The sequence below is a fragment of the Natrix helvetica genome, assembly GCF_964273705.1.
Source record: "Natrix helvetica genome assembly, chromosome: 7".
Lineage (NCBI taxonomy): Eukaryota > Metazoa > Chordata > Lepidosauria > Squamata > Natricidae > Natrix > Natrix helvetica.
This window is the reverse complement of record NC_138558.1, coordinates 56,672,084-56,679,381: the sequence shown is the minus strand read 5'-3', so window position 1 is coordinate 56,679,381 and position 7,298 is coordinate 56,672,084. Positions and strand designations below refer to the sequence as shown.

The window sequence follows — 7,298 nt, the reverse complement described above, 5'->3', positions numbered from 1 at the left end:
TGTGTGTGTGTGTGTGTGTGTGTTTGTGTTACATATATATATATATATATATATATATATATATATATATATATATATATATATATATATATATATATATATATTTGTAGATTTTCACGGGTGTAGGTATGCTGGTTTTGTTGTATTCGGGTCTTTTCCCGTGTAAGGTTGAGATTGTCTTTGCAACGTTTCGGCAGGATCTCACCTGCCATCTTCAAGCTGTGGGCTTAAAATTTTAAGCCCACAGCTTGAAGATGGCAGGTGAGATCCTGCCAAAACGTTGCAAAGACAATCTCAACCTTACACGGGAAAAGACCAGAATACAACAAAACCAGCATATATATATATATGTATGTATGTATGTATGTATGTATGTATGTATGTATTTTTTATCAGCACAAATACAACATATATATATATATATATGTATGTGTGTGTGTGTGTGTGTGTGTGTGTGTGTGTGTGTGTGTGTGTGTGTGTTGTATTTGTACTGATAAATAAATAAAGGGAGACTAGTATAGATCTATTTTGAGCTAATTAGCTCTCATCAGCTAGCCATACCCTTACTGGGATTTGATATATATACACATACATGGGATTTGATATATATACACATTGCTAAGGGAATCCTATGGTGTTTTTGTTTTATAAAAGCATCCTTATTTCCAGGGTTGTATATATTCAGATAATTGTATTAATATATTGGTGCAAAAAAAGACTAATTTTGCCCATTCTTCCCCAATCTTCAGTTACCTGAAAATGATACATTGACATTGCAGGATCCTGCTGAATAGAATGTGTTTTAATATAGGAATAGGGATAATTCCTAAAAATCTTTAAAGATTTTCTTCTGTTTGTTGTTTGGAGAGAGAACATTACTTTTATGACAAAAATTGCAACTCTTGATTTATTTCATTGAAACAGTTCTTATGATAGTTGCAAATAGTTGCTTAATTAAAATGCAAATTTAGAAAAAAAATAAAAAAATCTGCTAATGAAAATGCAAATTTAGAAGGGGTTTTCTTTTTCCCAATGAAAATAATTGACTTCAATTTGTGCTAATATTTAAATTAAGCTCTAATATTGTGTAGTAAATTCCCTAAATTCTTTCTTCTAATTAGAAAAATGTTGTTTAAGGTATAAACATTTGTGCCATAAAAATGCAAATGTTAAAATATTTCTTTGTTTGAATGTTTGGATAAGTATGTGATCATAGCAAGTATCCAAAATGTTAATTGGTTGGTTCAAACTGATATATGAAATACAGCTCCACTGCTACCATACATTCCTTCTGGGCTCATATTTTCCCATTATAGGCATATAATAAAAAAAATATCACCAAACCAAAAAAAGAGACCTCTTTGCATTACAGCTTTTAGCATATTGCAGTGCCAATATAATTACTGGCAGAATTCACCTGATATCATTTAAACTATTCTTGAGTCCTGTGCAGGCAAAAAATAAAAATAAATAAAAAATCTTACTCTGCATTTTCTTATCTTGTTCTCTGGTGATTTCAGTTTCTTTTTTAAAACTGATATTATTATTAAAATAGGAAAAAAGCGCCATAAAAGAACATTCTGCATATCTTTCCTTAACTAACTTCCTTTCACTAAGATTTCAGAAGCAAAGCTTCTTCACATCTTCGTAGCCATCCAGAATCATATATACTTATATTTTGACCAGCATTTTGTTTGTTTTGATATAAATTTTGAAATATTTTTTGAATCACATTGAATAAGAATGATAAAAGAACAAACAATTGTTTCTTGAATACATTTTGAAACACTTGTGTTTTTAGATCAAATATGACCAGAAGTTTCACCAATGAAAGTTTTCAGTGTGCAAAACAAAGACCATTGTAACTTTAGACTATTTAACTTGCTCCCTCTCATTCTGAAATAACTATTCTTTCCACTATATATTCCAAGAACATTAATTAAAAACGTATCTATAAGGGTTCAAAGGATAACTCTTATTATTTACGTGGAAGTTTTATGCAAAATGTTAGTGTTTTGCCATTAAAAAGTAGGAGATAAATCATTATGAGCCCCTGTCAGCAGATTTTTGCTTTGGCTTTTAAAAATTCATTATGTTAAATGAATTTTAAAAAGTGCTTGTATTAGTTAAACACTTTTACAAAATAAAAGTGGCAACCAAAGAAGTTCTGAAATATATTGACTGCTTAACAGTAGAATTTTCTATTATAGATATCTGTTTTTTAGAGAAACACGACATAATATATTAATGTAGCCATATATGATTGCAAATGGTTGATCCCTTTCAGCTATGCATGGAATTTCACTGATTTGATGAATCAGCTGAAATGAGTGGGAATACCTACACAGAAAAGAAATGGCTTGAATCAACGACAGCATAAAACCAAACTTTTTATACTGCTTTATCATAACATTCTGAGTATCTTCATCTGTCTTGTTATTTTAGTATGCTAAAGTATACCAATAGCTATCTTTAATCATACACCATCAGAAAAGTTACACTGAATGTAAATACTAAATAACTCATGTAAAAAGTTTGATCTTTCTTTTTGAAATAAAATGTTTTGTCCCCTCATCTATAAATGGAAGTCTGTGTTTCAACTATATTCTGAGCAGTTGCTGACACCAGAATTGTGTCAGTGTAGTATTTATTTGTATATTTATTTCTTCTCCTTTTCCATGAATTTTTTGATGGACAAAAATACTATATTATATTAACTCCCATTATTTGAAAACAATAATAACACTGACTTCCACTAAAAAGAATATCCCTACGTATTCATGACAACATGAAAAGAACTTACACTTGCTTCTAGATCAGTGTTTCTCAAACTTGGCGACTTTAAGTCCTGTGGACTTCAACTCCCAGAATTCCCCAGCCAGCTATGCTGGCTGGGGGATTCTGGGAGTTGAAGTCCACAGGACTTAAAGTTGCCAAGTTTGAGAAACACTGTTCTAGATACAAGAATGCTTGCTCCACCTCTTATGTTCTTCACTGAGTGAAAAGTCTTGATTATAATTTTTATTCTGAGCAATTTTCTTCCAGTGGGAACTGCATCGTCTGTTTAATAGCAGAATCAAATTGATGGACCATCCAGTTATTAAATTTTCTATTCAGATCTCAACACCCATTTTGGTGGGCAAGAATGAGCTTATATGTTTTCATGATTAATAACAACTTGAATTTATTTTAAAGCATAGACAATCCTTATCTTCTTCATTTAGCCTATCTAAAAATGTCTATCACAATTCAAGATAAAAAACTAAGAGAAGATTTACAATTATTTGCAATATTGTGGTTCTGTGTTATATAAGAATATAATTGTTCATTACACTTGTCCTAAGAATCTACTAATATGCAGAAGGAGGAACATTATAAAATGTGAAGTAGAACAGCAAATAAAATATTTTCCTGCTACCTTAAAAGTTGCATCGTTCAACAATCAATTAACATTAGAGGTAGATCTACCACATCTACCTTTTCTCTTCAATAAAGGTCCAGAATATTCTTTCTAAAATGATTGCCTTTAAAAGCCAGTATAGTGGATTGATTAAGCTGTTTGACTAGGATATAGGAAATTCAGATTCAAGACCATCTTGGTGACTGTGCTACTCACTCTTTCTCAGCCTAACATATCCCAATAAGAACACCCTTTTGATAAGTTATTAGGAAGGTTTTTTTGCCTAAATTACATTATGATGTGATGTTCCAGTGTGTGTACATTATGTGTATGTGTATGTATTGTGTTTCCTCGAAAATAAGACATGCCCTGCTAATACGCCCAATCTGGCTTTTCAGAGCATGCGCCATAATAAGCCGTCCCACGAAAATAAACCTGCCCCAACTATTTAAGCACATGAGCAACCTATCCCCGCCATTACCACTGTACCACCTACCGGTATAGCTTGCAGGGCAAAAAAAGGGCTTGCAGCAAAAACAGCGGCAGGCGAAGCAAAGTGCTTCCACCCCCTGCCCTTCCCTCCTGTGCAAAAAGAGCCCGCCACAAAAACAGCGGCAAGCCAGCAATGCGATCACCCCCTCCTGCCTGTTCCTTCTCGCACAGAAAAACACCACCCACCCCAATGGTAAAGGCAGCCTGCCTGGTTCCCTTCCCTGCCATCCCTTTAGCAAGGCGTGGCAGGTGGGGAGGTGCGCCTCTTAACTTTCCAGCTCCGTCGTGTTCCTCGTCCTTTCGCCCATTGAATCCCCTTGTAAAAAAATAACCTAGCGAGTTGAACTCATGAGGCTTTTTTAATAAGGGGATTCAATGGGCGAAAGGGCAAGGAACACGACGGAGCTGGAAAGGTAAGAGGCGCGCTTCACTTCTCCCCCCCCACCTGCCATCCCTCACTAAAGGGATGGCGGGGAAGAGAACCAGGCAGGCTACCTTTACCATTGGGGCGAGGTGGGCGGTGTTGGCCATGAGATGCACCTCTTACCTTTCCAGCTCCGTCGTGTTCCTCGCCATTGTGTTCAGGGAAGCCCCTGGCAAAAAAAAAAAAAACCCTTCTCGTGATTTCAAGAAGTTTGATTGAACTTGTGAGAAAGTTTTTTTTAATCAGCTGCTTCCCTGAGCGAGGAACGCGATGGAGCTGGAAAGGTAAAAGGTGCGCCTTGCTTCTCACCTGCCCCAGAAAATAATAAGCCCTCACCTATAATAAACCCAGGGCCATATTTCGTGGGGCAAAAGAAAATAAGACCCTGTCTTTTTTTCAGGGAAACACGATATGTGTGTGTACATTTTGCCTTCTGTTTCTCAATGGAATCCAAGATTTAAAATAAAAACAAAGAAACAAATTATTATGTGACCTTCTAAAATTGTGCCAAGATTATGATTCCTTTTGAAATCAAGATTCTATTGTATTGTCAAACTAGCAATAAAGTCAAGGAGACGAGTTAAATAAGGTGCTATGCAGTAAGGATGCTGACACTGCACAACAGTCCCAATTGATCCTTAGAATCCAACTTTACAAATATAATCTCCAGTTACTCCTGTTTACTGTCACTCATGCCTTGGCCACTTTCCAAGGTTTGATTACTGCAACACAGGCTACATGGGCTGCCCTTAATAACCAGTAGTTATAATTGTCTAAAATGCGGTAGCATGTTCAAAATTCTGGTTATCACCTTTAAAACCCCATGGTATGGGAAGACATTATACGGAACATTTTCTCCCTTTGAGGGTATCTATTTGGCTACTAGCTCAGACAAGATAGGGTTACTTCAGATGTCCTTTCCCTTAAATGTTGTCATCTAGGAAGCGTGCCTTCTCTGTAGCTGCTCCTGCTGTGGGATACCCACTCTTGAAATCCAGCTAATCCTTACCTTTCTAGCAACAAAGAACTGGCCCCAAGGTTGTGTTAAATTAGGCTGGAACCCAATAAATATGAATGTTCTGAGAACCGAAGAAGCTTCTTGAATAAAAAGTAAAACATTTTCAAAGAAAGAAATGTTCAGTCTTTTGAAAAAACACCTTTAAGACAATCATGATCTGGATGATTGAGAACTTCCATAGACTTTGGGAGAAATTGTTGCTTTATCTGACAAAGTGCAGTTCATTTTAGGATTGATGTTAATTGAACTGTCTGACTAGTTAGCTGTGAAGTCAGTGAATATGAAGAAGGGCTTGTCTGCCTACTATTTAGATAAATGTTGTACCAAAAATGCCTGCAGATGTATTATCTTTCCCCCCACTGTTCTTCGCGGTAGCTATGCATTCTGTCTCTAGATTCACAGATTCTTCTTCACTATCATTAGATGGACAGTGTGAAACAGTTTTTTCTGAAGGAATAAGAGCTGCTTACAAAATATACATACTATGGAATTTAACTGTGATAAAGAAAAAAGAGATGTAACAAACAAAATGAATGCTACATGTTCTTTCTCCCTATTTTTTATTTGTTTAGCTTTCAAAATGTTCAAATATAGATATTTCCATTCTTATATTACTCATCACATATTCATGCCTTTCACTCTTCTTTAGCCAATCATATATTTTGTGAGGAAGTAGATTGATTTGTATTTGTATTAATCTCTCTCTCTCTCTCCCTCTCTCTCCTGTATCTATATCTATTCCTTCTTTCTCAAGATCAACTATGATTTTTAATAAAGTAACATTTTGTAATTCATATGCTGAAGGAAAAATAAGAAACCATACTGTTCCAAGACATCTTCATCGTATTTCTAAATATTAATACAAATGCATTTTTTAAAGTTCTACTTGCAAGGAAAAAAAATTAGGCAGCATTATTACTGTGCAGCTCAACTATTTGTTAATTCAACAGTCTTATTATTTTGTCTGGAATAGACACCTTCACACCCAAGATTAAAGTTGACAATCCTGAAATAAATTTAGCAATATAATACAATGGAATGGTTAATCTCATGAATGTTTCCTTACACTGCAATAATTTGGGAAGTATTTTATTGGAAGAAGCTGAGTCTCTGCATTCAACTTCCCAAGCACACTGAACTGGGTCTTCTAAATACATACAAATTAAGACAAATTTGATTTCACTGAGCCAAATACAGCTGGCATGATTGCACAGGCATCTACAGTTAGCCTTGATGATATCAAAATATGAAATATCTTTTATTGCAACATTATACACAAATACAGCAGTTTGTATTGTGTCAAGGCAATGTCTTCTATACAAGTTGTAGTAATTTACTTTCATTAGAAAGCACTAGAGTGTGATGAATTAATCCATGTTGAGGGATGCATTATTATTTCAATTTTTATTTTATAAAATCCTATCAGTTTTAACTAAGAAACACCCCCCCCCCAAAAAGCCCTCAAATACAGAGGAGATTATAACATTATATATTTATAGTCCAGCTATTTTGTTGGATTTTGTTCTGTGTTCTTCAAAGATCTCAAAAAAATTCTGAAAAAAGCTCAGACTTCAGAATCAGTTAAGTGTGAATGCAATGCAGACATACAAAAGACTCAAAGATGTTTGGAAGTTTACTGTTAAAAATTGCTGGAGCCTGCTTTTCTCTGAACTACTCTAAACATTTATTTTTGGAAGGGTAACAAGCCTCGTGAAAAGAGTAAATGGTACATTTACAAACAGAGGGAAGCTGCCTTACACTGATTCAGACTATTGATCAATTTGACAAGTATTTCTCACATAGCTAGTAGCATGCCAGAATTTCAGGCACAAGAAACAAGACATGCCAGAAATTGAAACCAGGAGTCTTCTGCATGCAAACCCTTAAAATCATCTTCCAATCTTTATGGATCAAGTCTGATGTAAGAAAGAATTATATCCTTCATTCTTCCCTATGAATTGTTT

General features: G+C 34.8%; 1 protein-coding gene across 1 annotated transcript in view; it reads left to right on the top strand.

Annotated features, from left to right (window-relative positions):
* Nucleotides 1-7,298, top strand: part of PPID (peptidylprolyl isomerase D) — a 161,498-nt gene that overhangs the window by 104,673 nt on the left and 49,527 nt on the right. The gene's annotated exons all lie outside the window — the stretch shown is intronic.